This window comes from Crocodylus porosus, unplaced genomic scaffold (genome assembly GCF_001723895.1).
Source record: "Crocodylus porosus isolate Cpor-Errol unplaced genomic scaffold, CroPor_comp1, whole genome shotgun sequence".
Classification (NCBI taxonomy): Eukaryota; Metazoa; Chordata; order Crocodylia; family Crocodylidae; genus Crocodylus; species Crocodylus porosus.
Window position 1 is genome coordinate 13,434,626 of NW_017728916.1, and position 18,422 is coordinate 13,453,047.

At 45.5% G+C, this 18,422-nt stretch overlaps 1 long non-coding RNA gene across 1 annotated transcript; it reads left to right on the top strand.

The window, feature by feature from the left end:
- Positions 1-8,771: 8,771 nt before the first annotated feature.
- LOC109311033 lies at positions 8,772-18,169 on the top strand. The gene is made up of 3 exons (XR_002101376.1): positions 8,772-8,891; positions 9,673-9,674; positions 18,156-18,169. It is a non-coding gene; the product is annotated as an uncharacterized LOC109311033 (long non-coding RNA).
- The last annotated feature ends 253 nt before the right edge of the window (positions 18,170-18,422 follow it).

An 18,422-nucleotide genomic window follows, 5' to 3' on the forward strand; every position in this document is an offset into this window, starting at 1 on the left:
CTTGTCTGCAACATCTGTGTTAAGAACTGGTGGGGTTTCAGACTCTGAACTGTAAAACTCTGATAACAAGAAAGCAACCCTGGCCCAGTGACCCAAAACAAAGGAAGACATGAATGTAAAAGGGTAGAGCTAGGAGGAAAAGGGAAATGTCTGAATTAGCCTATGATGATTATAGGTTCTGACAGAATGAAGTAACTATTATTCACTATGCTAAGCTATATGGCAGCAGGGATGGAACAAAAACAGCTGTAGACTTTGCCTGCAGTAGTTAACATAATTTCTTCTTTTATACATGAGCAAGCTAAGTTGCTGAAGTAAATTTTCTATTAACAATAGCTAAAAAATGCAAACAGTTAGACATGTATATTTAATGTACCAAGTTTAAGACAATTCATTATGGAAAAGTCCCATAGGATTTAAAAGAAAACAATAAACATTCTATAGGATATTTATCTGTCAGATTTCTGCAGTGAGGTTAAGGTGCCTCATTTCTCTTATGCTACATATTTTCAGAGTAGTTTTTAGAGAATTCTGGTTGTGCCATCTGTATTATAACCCACTTAATTGTATCACAAGGGACTGTCCACTGTATTCTTGTGCCTTCCATGGCCACTCTAAGTTATGCATATCATGGCTGGACAGTCTGAAAACCAGTGTAATACCCAAGTTCTGCTGACCACGAATATTTTTTCACCAGACAGATGCCTACATATCTATCTTAGGACACCTTTCTATGTTGTACACTCCCACAGAAGAACTGGGTTATATTACACACATACCAGTCATCCTAATATAATTACATTGTATTACATGCATGCTGCTAAGCTCCACAGCCTGTGCAGTAGGGCTGTGCAAAGCTTCAGTCGGCAATTCACTTCAGCAGAGATTCAGCCCAGCTCTGTGGCCAAATCTCTAAATCCATATTGAATCAGGAGACTTTAATTTTTCCAAATCGAATTGGAACCCTCCGAATCGATTCAACAATTTGGACATAGACATAGCTTTAATTGTTTTTTCTACATACCTCGAAGTAGCAGGCAGCTTGTGAATGCTGTGATGATGGAGCAGATGAGCATCCCACAGCAACGTGGGGGCTCCCCAGCATGCTTGGTAGCACACCCAAAAGTGGACCAGAAGAACTTCCAATCCACTTCTGGGTCCAGCAGGGAGCACACTGGGTGGTACCCCCATGCCCCCCCATCTCAGCGACCACTGCCTTCTGGGTCTGGAGGGACACCTGGGGTCCCACCATAGCTGATTGCTGAGCCAGGGGAAGAATGGGGGGGGCATGCACTCCCTGGTGGACCCAGAAGTGGACCGGAAGTACTTCTGGTCCACTTATGGGTTCACTACTGAGCATGCAGGGCACCCCCCACCCCATGCTCCTCTGGGATGCTCCATCTGCCCTAGCATTGTAGCATTCATAAGCTGCACCTGGTACCTCAAAGTACGTGGAAAAAACGTTTAAAGCTCTGTCTATGGCTGAATCACTGATTCTCCACATAAGCATCAAATCTTTAGATTTGGATTTGGCAGAAACATATCAAGGGACAGTGATTTGAATCAATGAATTGAATCACTGTTCCTGCTTTGGGCCAAATCCAAATCCAAATCCAAATCAAATAGAGACCATTTCACATACTCCTACATGCAGCATGATTTGTACATCTACCTGACTTCTGACAGACTTGATGCCCTTTCAGTGGAGTGCAAGTGGGCTATCTAAACATGTCTAAGGTGGAGTGACTATTATATCACGTAGTTTCACTCATGTGGCCACTGCACTGATGGAGATGGATGTGTTAGAGGATCCATGCTGCAACTAGCTCTGCTTGAAGTAAAACTAACTCAAGAAATGTTTATAATACTTCAGTGGTATTGGAGTACAATGATGTATGCTTACAGGTGCATAATAAATATGCTAAGTGGACCACATAGTGCTTAGCATGGCAAACATCTCTAGGTTACACAAGGTTCATCAGGGACCAACTATACTGTTTATCTCATCTCTGTGGTGAAAGGCAGATGAACCACACCATCCGTGACACTGGCAATGTATAATAAACTAATGGGGCGGAGGGTTTTAAGGCCTCTTCAGATGACCAGGGCCTTTTATAATTATCTCTGTAGGGGTGGAATTTATGGGGTCACAGGATACACATAGGGCTCCAGCCTGCCCCCATGTACCCTATAATAAGACTATTGTGGAGATTCAATAAGTTTTAAAAGTATATTGTAAAATAGACTCAATACAAATATCAGAATATGAGAACAAAGCAATACAACTATAAATACATATACTGGTTTAATCATAAACTGTGAACAAGACTGCCAGGGGCCAGTAGAGGTCAGTGTCAGGGCCTTGTTAAGGCTCATTCAGCTACTGTGACAACCAGCTCCCTAAGTCTTTCCCTTTTACTCAGACTGAGAGTGAGAGGGAAGGGTGACAGTTACCAACAGGTGATCAAGATTATGTTCACCAGTAGGCACAGGTAAGGTAAGTATCCAACAGAAGCCCACAGATGTCTCAAACACACCTTAGTTTTCCAATAGGTTACCCCTCACACACTCTGTCACAAGCACTACCACATGCCGCAGACAATCAAAACCAACCAAGCTCCTCTCAGGATCAACAAATCAACAGTTCAATCAGTCCTATAGTGTTTGCCCTTGGCCACTGGGTTCCTGGGATAAGGTAGTTACTCAAACCTCCATGCCCCTGGTGTTCTGTCCTCAAGTCAGCATTTAGCAGAGACTGGTGGGCTGGCAAACAGCTTTATCTTTATTAGGAGCAGGACTCAGCTTGTGGGGAGAACAACCATACCAACCAAACTGTGCCCACGTGGCAACAGGGTGAAAGACTGGACTATACCACTGCTGGCCCCTTAAAGGTCCATTCAATATACCACATACTCTTCCTTTACTCTAGGAGCTTCCTCTTAAATAGTTGAGTGTTCATCAGTAGCTAGTTTAACTTGGAATGTTTCATGGAGCCAGAGGTTGCTAGCACTTGGCTCACCAATGGGGTTTACCCTTTACTGCTATCCCATTACATAGCCCTTGTACTTCACAGGCAATTTCATCACATGTCCACTCTTAGTTTGCGTGGTGTCATCAGATGTCTCTGTGGGTACTGGTGGATTATCTGAAATGTAACAAAACTGTTGCTCTTGGTGTTTTGGTTTTACTTCTGATGTTTGTTCTGCTGCCATCTCTTGAGATGCATCATCATGTTCTTCTGGTACTGATAAGTAATCCTGTCTTAAATAACCTCTGGTCCTCCTGTAGACATTACTGCATGGGGGTTTCACTACATAGAAATGCAGTTCATCCCTTTTTGCCATAATGGACACTAGTATCCAACCTGTATTTGTTTGCGTCCTTACTTTCTCCCCCTCTCAGAGGTGGCAAGAATGCAGCTCTGCGGGCATAGTGCATCTTTTGGTGCCTTTGAAGGTTCTGCAACTTGCAGGAGGCATTTAACGGTAGTCTAGGAGTTAGCACTGCTGTTGTAGCAGGGAGGGTACTGCGCAAAAATCTCCCTATCAGAAGCTGCACTGGAGCATACTCAAGGCCCATAATGGGAGTGATCTTCAGATTGAGTAAAGCCAGATATAGATCTGAGCCATCCTGGAAAGTCTTCTTAAACATAAATTTGATGGTCTGAACCATGCGTTCAGGCTGATCATTGGATTGTAGATAACCCAGACTGTGGTGGCCAGAACCAGAGAGGTTACTATCATGAGCAATAAATATATGCTCTTGGAGGCATTTAGGCAATTGTCTAAGCAGTTAAAATTAGTTAATGCAAAGCTTGCAAGTTGGCAACCTACAAGTGGAATTTGTCACAATTTAACCAAAGTGTTGAATCTAACTGTTTGCACTGATCATGGGACCACTGAACCCCAAAAATAAGCAGAACTACAAGATTAGCTGATCTAACAGGTTTTTAAAGGCCAAGCCATAACAAGATCTGACCACCTAACATAATCAGCACATTCCAAGGAATCCAGGAATAAAGAACTAAGGAGTTGAGCTTAGGCAGGTAATGCTAATTTCAAACCTCAAAGTAATGTGGTGCAATTTGCTTATTGGGTGAACCCAAGTTCAGGCGGTAACCTTTCATGATAATTTCTAACACCTTTTGATCCCATAGGGTAACAGCTATAGGGCAAGATTGTGAGTGGCTCTAAAGCCAACAGATCAGCAATAGATAAGGCATAAAGGAACGTGCATGTCAAGTGACCAGTTAGAAGGACGGGACAGAAGGACCATCGCTGTACCAAGCCTGGACCCTGGACTCCCAGTGTGAGTGAGGACCGGATCCTGGCCAAGGGACCTTCCCGGTGACCCCTCAGACAGCATTGATTGGGGATGCCTGGCTTCACTGGAACCTGGCATAGAGGGACTGCCAATAAGTTGCCAACCCCATGTGGGAACTTTTTGTCATTCTGTCTATCTGTTGTTATCATTCACTATTAACTCTGTTTGTTGCATTAACCTTTCTGTTAACTATTGTATGCTAAGCTATAAGTAAATTTGCCTTTACTTCACTCCCAACTTGCCTCCTTGATCCTGAACCCAGGAGCCTAAGGGCTGATATACTCACAGCGCCTAGCCAGCCTGTGACACCAGACGAGAATGGGTGATGGTTATGCTGCAGTCTTTCACAAATTGTTTCATCGTGTGACTTGCAAATGGCACATGATCACAAACAATTTCCTTAGGTATGCCTTGACAAGCAAATACAGACTTCATTTTGGCTATTGCCTTGCCTGATGTCTTGTCAAACAGGTGCAAAACTTCATGGTACTTGGAGTAATAGTTGACTATTATCAAATAAGACTTGTCCCCATAGGTCAAAAATGTCCACTGCCAGTTTTAGCCAAGGTACATCTGGGATCTCATGTGAAATCATGAGCTCTTTCTGAGTATTAGGTTGGAGTTATTGACAAGGTGTGCAATTTGCAAACCATTGCTTGATGCGGGCATTCATCTGATGCTAATACATGGTTTGTTGATCTCATGCTTTTGACTTTTTTATGCCTTGATGGGGCGAGTGAAACAATGTCAACATGTTGGTCCTTGCACGTGGAATGATTATTTTCAGCCCAATCAGAAGAAAATCATCCTGAAACTGGATTTTGTCTCTGAGAGGCCAGTAAGGCTCTCTAAGGTTCAGGTTTCATTTGTTTTTGCCTACTCGGCCATTCATTAAGATGCTGGGCTCTAAGAGCTTGTAGTTCCCTGTCTGCCCTCTTGTGCTCCTGTAATTGCTGGAGTAACTGGCCACTGTGTGGCTGTGTTGCAGTCAGACCCTGAACCACCTTTTTCTGAGTGGAAACGATCAGGATCGGGGGAGGGGCGAGTGTTGTAGTTCTGAAACGTGTGTCAGGCATTAAATTTCTTTGCCTTTGGTATACAGAATCTGGATGTCATATTTTTGGAGCTCCAACAGCATCGTCTGTAGCCATGCTGAAGCCTTTCCTATGGGCTTTGCAAAAATCACTTCCAGGGGTTTAGGGTCCAACTGGACCCTTACCTGGGTGCCATGTACATATTGATGGAACTTGGCCATGGTGAAGTCCTGGAGGACTGAAAGGTCCCAGAGGACTGGAAAAGGGCCAATGTGGTCCCCATTTTCAAGAAGGGGAGGAAGGAGGAACCAAGCAACTATAGGCCAGTCAGTCTCACCTCCATCCTTGGCAAAGTCTTTGAAAACATTATTAAGGCTCATATATGTGAGAGTCCAGCAGGAAAAATTATGCTGAGGGGAAATCAGCATGGGTTTGTAGCAGGTAGATCATGCCTGACTAATCTAATCTCTTTTTATGACCAGGTTACAAAACACCTCAACACAGGAGTAGGGGTTGATATCATTTACTTGGCTTCAGGAAGGCCTTCGATACAGTATCCCACCCCATATTGGTGAACAAGTTAAGAGGCTGTGACTTGGATGATTACACAGTCCGGTGGGTGGCAAATTGGCTGAAGGGTCATACCCAGAGAGTGCTAGTGGATGGGTTGGTATCAGTTTGGAAGGTTGTGGGTAGTGGGGTCCCGCAGAGCTCAGTCCTTGGACTGATACTCTTCAATGTTTTCATCAGTGACTTGAAAGAGGGAGTGAAGTGTACTCTGTCCAAGTTTGTGGATGATACAAAACTGTGGGGAGAAGTGGACACACCAGAGGGCAGGGAACAACTACAGGAAGACCTGGACAGGTTGGACAAATGGGCAGAAAACAATAGAATGCAATTTAACAAGTAAAAATGCAAAGTGCTGCACCTAGGGAGGAAAAATGTCCAGCACACCTGTTGCCTAAGAAATGACCTGCTCCGTAGCATGGAAGCAGAAAGGGATCTTGGAGTTCTAGTGGACTCCAAGATGAACATGAGTCATCAGTGTGCTGAAGTCATCAGAAAAGCTAACTGCACTTTGTCATGCATCAGCAGATACATGACAAACAGAACCAAGGAGGTGATCCTTCCCCTCTATCGGGTACTGGTCAGACTGCAATTGGAATACTGTGTGCAGTTTTGGGCGTCACACTTCAAGAGGGAAGTGAATAACCTGGAGAGGGTCCAGAGAAGGGCCAGGGCCACACGTATGGTTAAGGGCTTGCAGGCCAAGCCCTACAAGGACAGACTAGGGGACCTGGACCTCTTCAGCCCCCGCAGGAAAAAGTTGAGAGGCAACCTTGTGGCTGCCTATAAATTCATCATGGGGTCAAAGAAAGGAATTGGTGAGGCTCTACTCACCAAGGTGCCCCTGGGGGTCACAAGAAATAATGGCCATAAGCTAGCAGAGAGCAGATTTAGACTGGACATTAGGAGGAACTTCTTCACAGTTAGAGTGGCCAAGGTCTGGAATGGGCTCCCAAGGGAGGTGGTGCTCTCCCCTACCCTGGGGGTCTTCAAGAGGAGGTTGGATGGGCATCTGGTTGGGGTCATCTGAACCCAGCACTCTTTCCTGTCTATGCATGGGGTTGGACTCGATGATCTATTGAGGTCCCTTCCAACCCTAACATCTATGAATCTATGAATTGCCAGAAGTTCTTTTTCAATTGAAACATAATTTTCTCAGATTGTGTTAGAGCCCTCGAAGCATATGCAATTGGCTGCTTCTGCTGAAACAGACATGCTCCTAGAGCATCTTTAGATGCATCGGCTTGGATTTTCAGGTGCTCTCCTGGGTTGAAGTACCTGAACACAGGTGTCATTGTGATGGTTTGCTTGAGCTTATCCAGGGCTTCCTGATGCTTGGGTCCCCATTGCTAGATAATGTCATTTCTGAAAAGTGCTCCCAGCAGAGCCATCAGGCTGGACTCATGCAGAAAGTATTGAACCAAGTACTGAATGGTTCTGAAGAGTCTCTGAAGGCCTGTTTTATCTGTTGGAGGCAGCATTCTGTTGATGGCTTCCACTTTGTCATCATCTGGTTTGACACCTACTTTTGAGAAGATATGGCCCATATATCTAATACTGTTGACTAAAAACTATATTTTATCCTTATTAAACTTTACACTTTTCGGACACGCTCTCTCTAGGACTTGTTTCAAGATAGTGCATGTCATCCGCACTTATGTGGATTCCCAAAATGTCACCAAAGCATCATGAGTCTTCTGTTGGAATATTTCACTAGCCATCTTAATACCAAAGGGAAGGTGATTGAAGCTGTATTGTCCCCATGGGGTGTTAAAGGTATACAGCTCTTCCGATTCCTTGTCCAACTTGACTTGTCAGTAGCTGTCACTTTCATCAAGAATAGTGAAGAGCTTTTTACCTGACAAGCTCTTTTGCATATCCTCTACAGTGGGAATAGAAAATTGCTGCCTCAATACTGCCTCATTGAGGTCTCATGGGTCTAACAAAGCCGTAGCAAACCATCCTTCTTTTGTGTGCTCACAAAGCTATTGGCTGAGGCTGTGGGCTTAGTCACCTTCATAATGACTCTCATAGCTTCCAGAATTTTGAGGGTGGCCTTCAATTTTCCTAGGCTTGCATAGGGAATCTACACACCTGCACTACTGGTGTGGGTACCGTGAAATTGGCCCAACCCTTCAAAAACACCCAGTTATAGTTTGAGAACGTCTGCCTTGGTTGCAGGTATTGTCAGGGCCATTCCATAGACTCATGATAAGTTCTAAGGTTGTGCATGCCAAATATTGGTGGGTCATTATTGTTGGTTATGTAAAAAGTTAATTTGGATTCATTAGCACCAGATTTGCAGTGTACAATGATTACACCCTTTGGTTTGATGCGTGCACCGCCAAATGCAACTAATGTAACATGAGTTAGAGTCCTGAGTACTTTTTCTTGCAAAGCCTTTGCTACATCTACTGGAATAGTGTTTTTTCCTGCTCCAGTATCTAACTTAAACTGGCAAGCCAGCAATCATCACTGTACTATACCCAGCATTCTGATTATCAAATGTCTGTGAGTGCTGCTTTGTAGACATTGCACCCAGGTCCTTTTGCAGACTTTGGAGCCTTTCCCTTTTATTTGCACATTTTTGGAAAGTTGTTCATTCCAGAGCATTTGTAACATGTTTCTCCAAAAGCTGGGTAGGATCTAGGCTTGTGTGTGCTTCTACACCATTTGCAAACTTTGCCCGATACAGCTTGATGGCCCTCCTTCGGAGCAAACTTCACTGGTGGTGTGCCTTGTTTTTGCAAAATGCTATGGCAGTTTGCTTTTACTCAACTGTATGCATAACATGAGCCTGAGCACTTGTGAGAGCCTTTGTTCTGCATATATTCACAGCCTGTGCTAGGGTGAGGGAGGGAGGGGTTTTCCAGAAGCCTTTCCTTGAGTTTGCAGTCAGTTATGCTGAAAACAATTTTGTCCCTCAACATAACATCCTCAGCAGATCTAAATTCATAATGCTGTGCTGTACTTCTAAACTCTGTAACAAAATCATCTATGCCTGCAGCCTCATTGTATCTAAGGGTGTATGTAGATGACATGTTGCCCTGTGGGGTCAGGACAACTTTCAGGATCTCAATATTGTGCAGACAGGAGGGTGTGACACAATTGCACATATACAAACACACAAATCAATTGGGTGCATACATACACACACACTACCAACTCAGGCATATACATATCCAAACCAGCCTAGGCACATACATACCAATTACCAATTCAAGCACATACACTATACACCCCAAAAGTTGGACAAAAATCAATTGTCCATACCTGCATACTCAGTACACATACACAGATCACTAATTCATATATCATGCACACCATGACATATATATACACACACACACACTCACCAGTTCACACACATACAACCCACATACATATACACATAGATAAGTTCTTAACTTGGATTGTACAATATGTATGTGTGTGCTTGGGATACATGGGGGAAGGGTAAGGTGAGAGAGAGAGTTAAAGTGCAGGCAGTGAAAGTTGCCAGAACCTGGATTAGAACCAATGGACTACAGAGAACATAGCTGAGGAACTAAGGCTTGGGTTTACTTAAGATCAAGTGGCCCCAGGGTTACTCAAGGTCACTGGTGCAAGGGGAAAAGCCTGGTGGCAAGGAGGAGATGGCCAGGAAAGAGAGAGAAGCAGAAACCGGGGAGCTCAGGGGAAAAGAGACTGGGGATAAGAAAGCGGCAAAGAAACAGGGAGGTTGCAGGCAGAAAGGAGCTCAGGAAAGCTGTTGGAGGTGACAGTGAGCCAGGAGAAGGAGAAGGAGAAATGAGACAGAAGTTAGAAGGGTGAGGAGCAGAGACTGGAGCAGGGCTGAAACCTTAGTAAAGCAAAATCCAACTCAGGGGTCCAAATAACAGTTTTATTAAACACACTACACAGCCCCATGAAGTTACTGGTTCACACACAGATGGACACACACACGCACGCACGCACACACGCACGCACGCACTCACAATGGCAGCAGGAAAAAAAGATTCAGTGGAAGGGTTGCAGTCCAGGTAGGAAATAAAAACAGTTCAAGTCCTTGGTTGAAGAGTGGGTGGGAGTGCTAGCTACCTATCCAGGCTAGAAAGGGTCTTTGTCCAGCAGGTGTTGTTCAGAGGCGAATCACTGGTAGGGCCTCTGGGTGGATACGTGGTGTATCATGGTGCTGGTCCAGATGGAGAGGGCATCCCAAGGAGTCAGTCTTCACTACCTCTTTTATGGGGCAGACTACCTCTGATCTCCTATGGGAGGGCCTGTCCAGGCAACATCAGTCCTGTTCCAGAGGGCTCCAGGTGTTCTTACTGAGCATGTGCAGCTTGGCACAGTGGTGTGTTACCTCATCTTTTTTTTCTTGAATGCTGAGGATGGTTCCAAGGGCTGGATCCTTGGTTCAGATATTGGTGTTGATGGTTCATTCATTCAGAGGGAGCTATTTTTAGACCTACTGCCATTGTTTCTCAAGCACCCTCATTCATCCCCATTCATCCTGGAACCAAATTACACAGGAGGGGTAGGTATGAGTCATAGGTTACACAACAGGGCATGGGGAAAAATGGAAACTTGACAAATAAAATGGAAACTTGACATGACTTATTCTAACTTACATATGTAGGCCTAAATCATATAGTATAAGTAAAACAGTAATATAGAACAGTAAAAATCAATATAAACATCATAATTATACAATATAAAGAAGAAAAAACAAAACAAATACAACATGCTACTCAAATAAAATCCTGAAGCTTATCCTCTGTCTTAGCTCACTTATAATTATCTATAGGGAATAGAGAGGGGAGTTTCTGAACATGCATGCATCATGTGTGCTGCTGGCCCACCCAATAAAAATGTTCATGAACCAGCCAGATAATTTTGTTTGCAGCAATCTCCTTAAATAGCTGGCATACCTCACAAGTTGCCAGCCCAACTGTGCAGGCAGCCACACCAAACTGGTTTGCCATGTAGCGGAGGCTGGATGGGCTGTCCAGTTTCATGATGGCCATTGCAACCCTCTTGTCTGTGGGATGGCCCAACACATTAGTCCCCTGCCTCATGATGTGGGGCCCCAGCATCAAGACAATATGATAGAATGTCTCCCTTTTTATTCACAACATCTCCAGCCACTGCTAGTCATTCCAAGTCACCAGCACAATTCACTCCCACCAGTCTGAGCTGCTCTCACAGGCCCACACTAGGCGGATTCTGGTCCTCCTCAGGTTTCTAAACAGAGCCTAGTCATCTTCCACGTCTTCACTTTCCTCTGGGTATTCCAAGTCCTCTGGGTACCTATATCTTATTATTATTATTGTCATTAATGCTGTTAAACCAAGAACATAACTTGCCAGTAAACACTCTAGCACAGTTCCTATCCTTCTCAAGCATTGCAGCAGTAATCCCCAAGTAAACAGCATTTGCAGAGGCAGTACTGCCACCTCCTCCTCCTGCTCATGCATGTCCTTCATATTCTTCATATCAGAGGACTCTTTACTTCATTGTTCTCCATCATCATGCATTTCATCCTCATTCTCAGTTTTGCCCCTCTCCATCAGCAGTGGCTTCTCATCTGTCTGCACTAAGTGGGGAGCTGGGGGGAGGGGTGGGCCAGTGACTGTAGGGCGTTTTGTGATCTGGAGCTTTATGTAGCTGCTTTTTTAACACTTCACCCCAGCACCCTGCGGCATTGGGGCTTTTCCACATCCTTTCATGTTTTTATTCTGAGCTTAGCAGCCACTGGTGTTCTGATCTAATCAAGCTTGCAAACAAAAAACTTTGTGCCTACTCCTCTCCTGGTAATGTAGGCTACTAGGCAAAACTTTTGCCACTTCAAGGAAAACAGGCTGTGCTTCTGCCATTGAGCAACCATCCCACAGTACAATGGCCTTATTTACCACATCACCAAGTCATTTTTGTTGTGCTTCATCCCTTTTGGGTGTTTTGACACTTACAGGTAATGATTTCACAGTCCTTGGTATTTTCTCAGACCCTCATAGAAGCACAGCCTGAGTATAAAGGCACGCCCTCCCTACAAAATTTTGCCAGCCCCCTTTCACAAATTGCTTGTGCTGTTGACCACAAACTGCTTCACCATGTCTCAGAAAACCAAGGCCAGCAGGATAGAGCTGATGGCCCAGGAGGCTGATACCTCCAATGCCCATGGACCCACTGGACCTGGGAAAAACTGGAGGACTTCATCAACATTTGGTAGGAGCAAAGGATCATATGCAGAGCCAAAGATGTGAACCCTCATTCTGGGACAGGTCATACAATTGCTCTCTTCTATGACAAGCTGTCCATCATTCTCTCCAAGGATGTGGGGGACAACCCGGGTATGGAGACTTTCAGCACAAGGGTTCAGCAGAAGGAGGAGATGGCAGCAGCCCCTCCTGAGGGTGAAACCATGAGCATGTCTCAGCTGTACACAGACCACTCTCTGCTCCCTGATGGCCATGACTGTCAGGAAGAACTGTTGGTCACCATACACTTAGTGCCACTTAGCCCCATTCCACAGACTAGCACATGAAGTGGAGGAGGTGGAAGATCAGGAAGAAACCCATGCAGCCAATACATCATCTATGGCTACCAAGACCCAAGAACATGCTAGACCTTTTAAGTCTCTTGTAATGTGCCTCTTGCCACTGCCAGGCAACTCCCAGGTTCATGTTGGTTGGTTTTGGAGGGCCTGGGGGGAGGGGGAGAAATTAAAGTGTTGCTGTAGGTGGGTCACCATGTTATTTCAGTGGTGGTGCAATGACCAGTTCGATAGCTCATAATGTAACAGACACCAAAGTAACTACTTGCTTTAATTCATTTTTTGCAGCTAGCATTGGCAGTGGTAGCCATGGACTTGTTTCTAAAGTGGGTACTTGTAAGTTTGGAGTAGTACGAGTGGTGCCTCACTGTTGCCGGGTCTTTTTCCATGCTTCCTGGCATTCTATGCACTGCATGGTGGGGGTGGGGGTGTCTACTTTCCTCCTCTTGGGGGAAAGGCAACCACCGCTTTTTCCTTTGTTTATGAACCACCACAACCCATGGCCACCTAGAATGGCCCCCTGCTCACACTACAACAGAATGTTGCAGAGATTTTCACAGCAAACAGAGATGGTCCTTTTTGCTTGAGATTTTGGCAGAGTCCTCAGTAGCCAGAATGCAACATGCAGATGCCTGGCAAGACAAATTCTGTGAGTTGCTGCATAAGGATGATGCAGCAACTCGAGGAAGTGAGACACTTCGAGGAAGTGAGACACACCATGCAGAATTTCAAAGACATGGCTGAAGAGTCCCATGTTGAATTACAGAGATCACAGGACAATTTCAGTGATTCCTTTCAGAGTGTGCAGAAGGATCTCTTAAATAAACAGGTACCATGCCCAGAAGTGAAAAGTCAGTCTGCTTATCTATGCCCCTAACTCAATGGGGTCACAGGAGTGCCATAAGACTGCCAGCTGAACCAGGAAGGTACCACTGCATTTCAGAGAGACAAGGCCAGTTCAGGGTCATGGTGAGGTAAAGGCAAAGAAGTATAAGTAACTATAATAGTGTGTTGCAAACAATAAAACCTCACGGTTTCTTGGCTTCTTGTGTCTGCCTCCATATCCACCCTTACACTGCTTGGTTGAGAAGGTGGATTTTGTTCATTGTTTGAGTTCACTTCTCTTGCCACTTGCTGCATGGTGCAGGGTGGGAAGGGTTGGCAATCTCTCTTGCACAGGTACAAAGTGGGGATCCAGAGGTAAACAGGGAGGCTGCCTGGTTGGGTCAACACATACAAGTGCTGGATTGCACACCAGCATTTTGCAAAGGCAACACCCACTCTGCAAAGTCATTTTTGAGGCCATACTTACTTACTGCCTCCCTTAGTTGAGGGAAGAGAGGTGATGTCTCACCCCCCAGCAGCCTCCAGTCACTTTGCAAAGTCACCCACAGGGGTTCATGCTTTCTCAGGCTCTTTAGCTCATCCTTCACAACCCTTGTATTTTCCCTAGATAGAAACTTTGAAAATGATCTTTTTCAAGATTCTTTTCATGCTCTTTTCCAGCCAGGTGCCAGGCACTTTGTTTTGGAACACCAAAGTAAAGCCATGAGTTGGGGTGGTGGCATGGGTTTTAAGACCTGCTTTGCTTGCACATAAACTCAGGGACTTTGCAAATATTTCCACTTGCTTTCATTTCCAGAGTGTCTGCATTTTTTTTTCCACCTCAAAATAAGGCTGCTGGGGGGGTTGCCCCACCAAAGGACTATAAATTGGGGGAGCAGAGTTCGGGGTGCGTGTTCTCTATAGCAACAAAGGAGGTCTGAGGCAGGTAAGGGATGACAGCATAGCGGGGCCAGAGAAGGACTTATCCCAGTCATGTGGCTTGCCCCTAGGTTTGAATCCAGGGTTCAAGATGACTGCAGGCTGATCAAGTGTGGTGCAGTGAAGCTTTGAGTGCTATTTGATGCCCACACCTCTGAGACAGGCAACTTGAAAGAAGACACGGTGATATGCCACATGCCACCTTAGGTAAGTGACACCTGACACTTGTCTGTGCCCTGAGGGTGGCAGGGTCATCCCTAAAGGGGTGCAAATACAAGCAACACAGTGCTTTGGGTGCCCTACAGAGATGGGCAGAGAGGACAGGGTGACTCCTGAATGCCACCGCCAGCCTCACATCTGGACACTCAACAACTCTCCTCCCCCCCCCCCCCACGGTCGTGGCACACAGGATTGGCTCTGTGTCGGGGGTGCTAATTTGCCCAGGGCCCTGCACCAGTGGTGTACCGTGGGTCTCCAGAGCTTGGGGGACAAGCTCAGGGTGCCACCACCGTCACTTCTGCATGCCCTGGACAAGCCTTCTTCTGTGGTGGCTTCAGCGGTGTGGGGTGGGGCGGATGAGCATCGCAGAGTGGTGGCACCCCCTTTGCATCTGCCAATAGTGTCTACTTTGTGTCCATGCCTGGGGTGGCCGCCACACCCCCTGCCATCAGTATGCCTCTGCCCTGCACCCTGATAGGGTCAAATCTGGTCGAGGGGGTGCATTGCTTAGTTCAAATTTATTGTAAAATTGTAAACAGTAGTTTACAAAAACTGGTGGAATTTTATAGGCATGAAGGAAGGTACGTGAGGTGCACAAGAGGCACCACTACAAATTCCGATGCTCTTTCTATCCTCCCTCCCTCCAGCTTTTAGATCCCCTTCCACTGCTAGCCACAGGCTGATTGATTCCTGTTTGTGTGATGAGTGGCAGAAAGAGAAAGGAAGAAAGAGAAGATGAAGAGGATGATAACACTTCCTTCAGAATTCTGTCAAAAACTGAACTATTATGCATTATAATTATAGCTGACTTTCATCCTGACTTATATAGGCTTATAATATAATAACAGGTAATACTAATAATAGGAATCAATAATATTGTTAATTCCAATAGTAATATATTAATAAGAGTTAGTAATAGTATTAATATTAATTATGATTTATTATTGATCAATAATAATTGTAACAGTCCAATTCCTTATCATAGCATTTCAAAGCAAGTAAATCTACCTTATTACCCCACCCCACCCCCAGCTGCCTCTTGCAGCATGCATACCACACATCCTGGGCCCACAATCACACATATCCTGGGCCTCCACCATATATATAAATCAATATATGATACAGACTTACGATTACAGTTTGATTACTTATAATGAGAAAGCAGAAAGTGAGCCCACCTTTGGTTCAAGCTCCTCCCTAGGTCCCTTTTCTCCCATGGCTGGACCTTCTGGCTTGTGGGAAAGTACCTAATTCTGAGCCTGATTCTGCACCAGGAAGACATCCTGGTGCAGGCTTTTCTTTTCTGATCAAGGGTTTCTTCTCTTCCTCCTCCTTGGTTGCTGGCCAGGCCACAAATGCAGCTGAGGCTATTTTCAATAGAACACTACACAGTACAAAGTGCATCACTGATGGGAGTCATGTTCATTCAGCAACAGTCCCCTCACTAGCCTACTATCAAGTAGAGACTTTCTTCTCATTTGCTTGCCAAAACCTCTGGCTAATTCCCTCCTGGGGTCCAGGTAGTAGGCCCATGCCTGTGGGCTCTTTGCCCCACTCACCCACCTCTGCTTTACACCTCTCCATTGCACCCTTGCAACTTTCAAATTGTTGTTGGCCACAAAGGAAGCTGAGGTTTCTTCACTGGCTCTGCCTGAGCATCAGATCAAGTTGCACAAGTCCTGCAGGTCCATTTCATAGCCTTCTCTCTTTCCTCCTGGTTACTGCCCATAACCCAGCAAATTTGGACTGGGGTACATGTCTTCTGACACCTACCCACCACTGTGTCTCTTTGAGGCTTCTGGCTCCTTGAGTTTCTTCTCTGACTTATGGAAAGAAAGAAGATTTAAAATAAATAAGGAAAACAGAAAGTGGTATAACAAAAGGAGGCATTTTCCTCCCCAGCACCTGTACAATATAAAATATCGTAAATCAGCACCTGCCTGTCTGACTGTCTCCCTCTCTTCCTCCCTCTCCCCATCCCTTCCCCCTTCCTCTCCCCATCCACCCATCCATCACTCCCTACCTACCTAAGCTTTGTGACGAGCAAAGATTTGAAAGTTACAATGTAATGCAGATTAGCATGGTCCAACTCAGCCAGCCAGCTGAGTCGGGTTCATAGATCTCCACCTGAGAGGGCCCCTAGAGGACCGTGTCTGGTGCCTCCCCCTTGACCCAACCATCTTCCTGCTGGGACATGATCAATAACCAGGAAGGGGTGCAGGATGCCTGCCTCCCTCCCTCACTCCCTCTCCCCCATCCACCCATCTAGCCACCCAACCAGCTTCTGGCCAGACAGGGTGTTGTCTAGCTAGGTCTTAAAAATCTCCAAAGACAGAGATTCCACCATCTCTCTGGGTAACCTGTTCCAGTGGGGTTTTTTTATAGATTCATAGATTCTAGGGTCAGAAGGGACCTCAGTGGGCCATCTAGTCCAACCCTCTGCCCTTGGCAGGCAAGAAAAGTGTCACCAAACCTGGGTTCATGTGAACCCATCCAGGTGCCTGTCCAGTCTCCTTTAACTACCTTTCTAGTGAGAAAATTCTTCCTAATGTCTAACATAAATTTCCCTTGCTGCAACTTGAGACTATTGCACTTGTTCTGTCATCTGCCACCACTGAGAACAGTCTAGCTCCATCCTCTTTTGAATCCTACTTCAGGTAGTTAAAGACTGTTATTAAATCCCCTCTCAGTCTCCTCTTCTCTAGATTAAATAAGCCCAGTTCCCCCAGTCTTTCCTCATTAGTCATGTCCCCCAGTCCCTTCAACATTTTTGTTGCCCCCCCTGGACCCTCTTCAATTTGTCCACATCCTTTTTGTAGTGGGGGGCCCAAAGCGGAACATAGTACTCCAGCTGTGACCTCTTCAGTGCTGAATAGAAGAGAATAATTGCTTCCCTTGACCTGCTGGCAACATTCCTACCGATGCAGCCCAGTATGCTGTTAGCCTTCTTTGCAACAAGGGCATACTGCTTGCTCATAACCATCTAATTGTCTCTACAGGTTTTCTGCAGAGCTGCTGCCCAGCCAGTCATCTCCAGCCTGTACTGATGCATGGGACTGTTCCATCCTAAGTGCAGGACTTTTCATTTGTCCTTGCTGAACCCCATGAGATTCCTTTTGGCCTAATGCTCCAATTTGTCTAGTTCTACTCTCCAGCATATTTGCTACTCCCCCCCCACCCCAACTTGGTGTCATCTGCAAACTTGCTGAGGGTGTACTCTATGCTGTCTTCTAGGTCATTAAAGAAGATGTTGAAGAAAATGGGCCCTAGGACCGACCCCTGGGGCACTCTACTTGATGCCATCTAGACATTGAGCCATTGATTATTACCCTATAAGCCTGATGCTCCATCCAGTTTTCTATCCACCTTACAGTCCATTCATCCAGCTCATATTTCTTTAGCTTTCCTGTGAGAATGTTGTGGAAGACTATCAAAAGCCTTGCTAAAATCAAGGTACAGGCAACCCTCACCATACACGGGGGATATGTTCCCATGATCCCTGCGAATGGCAAAATCTGTGAATAAGGCACTGCATTCATGAACACAGTCTGCATTAATGAACTTAGTGCCCCCAGTGGTTGGAGGGGTAAAGGCAATGGTGGGAGCGTGGCGGCAACAGTGGGAGCTCAGTGGCAGTGGTGGGAGCCCGGCGGAAGCAAGTGCAGAGCTCCCAAGGAGCTCCGGTATGTGTCTAAAGCATATTTAAAATGCAGGTTCAGCATTTGCAAATATTTGAAACTGCAAATGCTGAACCCATGAATACTGAGGGTTTCCTGTATATCACATACACTGGTTTCCCTGCATCCACAGAGCCAGTCATCTCATCAGCATAGAAGGAAGTCAGGTTGAACAGGCATGACTTGACCTTGGGGAATCCATGTTCTTGGTCAATCCCTTCCTAATCACCTTCTTCTCCTCCAAGTGTTTAGAAATGGATTCCTTGAGGATCTGCTCCATGTTTTTTCCAGGAACTGAAGTAA